This window comes from Crassostrea angulata, chromosome 10 (assembly GCF_025612915.1).
Source record: "Crassostrea angulata isolate pt1a10 chromosome 10, ASM2561291v2, whole genome shotgun sequence".
Lineage (NCBI taxonomy): Eukaryota > Metazoa > Mollusca > Bivalvia > Ostreida > Ostreidae > Magallana > Magallana angulata.
In genome coordinates this window covers 26,929,070-26,932,781 of record NC_069120.1, presented here as the reverse complement: position 1 = coordinate 26,932,781, position 3,712 = coordinate 26,929,070, and positions in this window count along the sequence as shown.

The window sequence follows — 3,712 nt, the reverse complement described above, 5'->3', positions numbered from 1 at the left end:
GTACTGAACTACTTAAAAAAATATGATCCCTCTCCCAGGACTTTAGAATCGAATTGCATTCGGGAAAACTAACTATTCCAAAAATGTAGACTAGACATATTCAAGAAATCGTTTGTTCCTGACAGGATCAATAGATGGAATAGTTTAAGCTTAATCAACAGAAATAGTTCCTCTTTTATTACAAGTTTCAAATTCAGTATTCATTTAAACCAAATAAGACATCCGTCTTATTTTTGCTTTGGCAAGATATCATACACAAAAACTTGCATGCCTGAATTTAAAACTTCGATATCTTCAGAAGAAATATAATTGAAAGCCATAATTTTCAATGTGGAATACGAGAAGATTCTCATCTTTTTTTTGGGGGGGGGGGGGGTGAAAAAATATACCAATGCACGAAATGAATTGTTTTCAAATTTTTTACATTTAAATGAAATTAACATTACTGCATATACAGGGAAATATTCTCCCCCGTTTTATTTTCGCCCCTTTTGCCCTCGTTGTCAGCAGGCGAATGGGTGAAATTATCTCATTAAAGGCAACTGTTTTTGGGCGTATTCAAGATGGGGCAAAGCTGTTTGTAAGTGCAAATGGGCGAAAATTCATGGGACGAAAATAACCCTGTATACAGTATTAATTTTCATTTACTTTTGGGGGCAGATGAATCACTGGGTGTCAATTTAAACCGACGTCTATTTTAGCTGTTCAACGATTTATCAAAGATTGTTGTAGATTCTCTTAATTTCAGTGTAGGCCTATTATTGCCGAGACCAAATTCGAAGAAAACTGTTTATATTACATAAATATTTATTTACATTTAATTGTTCTATCAATTCCAAGTTATTACACAGTTGTAAGTTGTTATCTATGACCAGAGCCTTGTAAGTTGCAAGAACATGTGTTCGAACCATTTGTTTATGTTTATGCAATGAAAAATGTTCAAACCATTAATTCTTACAACATGTTTATGTAGATGCCGGGGATTCGGTCACCACGGCTTAAGAATCGATCGATTAAATTAACTGATTAGAGAATAAAAGGCAATATATTCTCGTGAAACATTTAATTCCATTTTTGAAAACGAAAGATACCTTTCAAGCAAAAAGTGTCTATAGATATTCAAATTTTTCATCAACATTATTACTTTATAATTTATAGAAATGCATATTTTTACATACATCATTGATTAAAAAGATGTAAAAATCGTTGGGAAGCGATCGGTTGAGAGAGAGAGAGAGAGAGAGAGAGAGGAAGGAGCGGCTTTTGGTTTTATGAGTTGGTTACTGCCAGGTCGATTTGACCTCAGAAGCTCAAGATGCTTTACTTGATCGATTTATGTTCAGAAAAGAGTGGGTCTTTATTGACCAATACTTAAAACCATGTATACACGTCCTTAATCTCTCCAAACAATCGTTGTAGAGCGTTAATAAGACTGCATGGATGCAATGAAAATTTAATTCCACTTACTTGGAATATATTTTAGAAGAAAAAAAAATTATTGTAAAGGTATCTTACTTTTTGTGATATCATTATTTCGATTTTGACCCAAACGCACTCTTAGACTTTTTTTTTTTACCTCATTTTCCTTTTTGAGTAAACACCCAACCATGCATCTCTTCTATCCCACTACATTTTGTTCTTCAGCTTTCCGATTTGCTTTAACAATTCAATATTAATTTTTATTACAAATACTCATGATCTATAAAAAAATATTGTGTTGATATAAGAATTAACTTTATCATGTGTCAAATCTAAAGCTTGCTACTACGTCAAATAAAACTTATTTGAATAAAAGATCGAAAATGAAACTTTTGCATTTAACTAAATTGGGCCAATGGATCAGCTTAATAGATACGTGTGTTTGGGACCAATTAAAGCCATGTAAATTTGCACGATCCGCATATGAAACTAAAAACACACATGAGTGTCCTTTCAGAATTTGAGGTAATGCTTGATTGATGTGACAACACGTCATATATAAACAATGTTCCCTATATAGTACCCGGTCAGGTAAATTGATAAATGCAACGTTTTTGTTAAAATGATGTTTGGTAATGGGGATATATGTCGATGCGTTAATGGAGAAAATTTTTTATATTTAAGATTTTTATTTGCAGAGATAATAAATCGAGGTAAAAATATGGGGTTGGATATAAATGATTTTAACTTAACTCAATGCCTTTTATCGGCTTGTCGTATCTATATGGCAGCGAGGAAAGTTAAAAATCAAAGTTTAAAAAATATGAATCAGATCTATATCATATGTAGAAATCATTTAGATATAGTTTAACAACTCCATTGAAGAATCTCCAATATAAAGTACATGCATGTATTTATACACAGTACTGTAATTGTTATTGCTAGCCATGGGTTTTCGCCTCTCTCTCTCTCTCTCTCTCTCTCTCTCTCTCTCTCTCTCTCTCTCTCTCTCTCTCAATATATATATAAATATATGATGTAAATCTGGTTGGTTGATAATGATCATTATAGGTCAAAATTTGCAAAATTGCCCCTTGATTCAGCATTACTAGAATATTCTGAAATACCTGTAGCTATCCGTTCTTATGGGAGAAGAGTTTGGATTTTAAAGGAAAATGACTCTATTCTTCGTTTTATGCATACATATATAGGTGTGTCCGGTTCATCATGTATAAAGATAAATAAATGCTGATTTAAAAACAATATTGTTTTGTTTGGTCGATAAAGATGTTTTAATGAAATGGAAACAACTTGAGACTGAAACATTGACAGTATGGCAAGTACAAAGTATGTGTATCATTTACTCTCGATCAAAGGGGTGTATTATGCGTCAACATGAGAGAGAGAAAGAGAGAGAGAGAGGGGGCAGGCGTGTTGATATACCTGGGAGCTTCTGGGGGTTTCGCCCACTGGGCCCCGTCCAGTGCTTTGCCCTTGGCCTATTGGGGGTCTCAAGGCATTCCCCAGACCCCCGGCATTTCGATCGACCCCCCTATCAACAAATCCTAAATCCGCCATTATAATTCCTTCTTTGCATTTTTCACTTCATAATCAAGTAATTTCTCTGCCATAAGACGTGTGTCTACTGCAATATAGAAAATGAACTGAGTTCAACTTTCATCAGAGGTAATGTCTCCCTCTTAATCTTGGCAGTAGACAAATCAAATGTCTAGCGAATCGAATCTGCCTCTTTGATCAGTGTTCATATTTCCTGACTCCGTAAAATATCAAAACTATTGTCTATAAAAATTTTGAGAGAGAGAGAGAGAGAGAGAGAGAGAGAGAGAGAGAGAGAGAGAGATATCGCATCCGGAAATATGCAAGTACGTCATTCGTCATTTTTACAAATTTTATCACCTGCGTGATATTTCCGGTGTATCCAAGTAAACTATACTACTAACACTAAATAAATAATATTTAATTTTTAATAAGATAATCATGACTAATATGGTTAATTCAAATTCAAATTAATTATAAAATCTAACAAAATAATCTGATTATATCAAGAATTGATGTTCGGTTTATTAAATATTTCAACAATGTAAAAACTGTCGCTAAGCCCAGATTAAAGTTACAATCGCGCTTAGTCCACATGTATATATATGTTTATGTCTCTGATTCTTTTAAAAGTCAGGCAATTGTATTGGCTGATTGAGATTTTTTTTACCTGGCGGAGTAATACAGCAGGGAACTACAATCAATCTGAGGCTTGGATCAAGACCAATCATGCAGA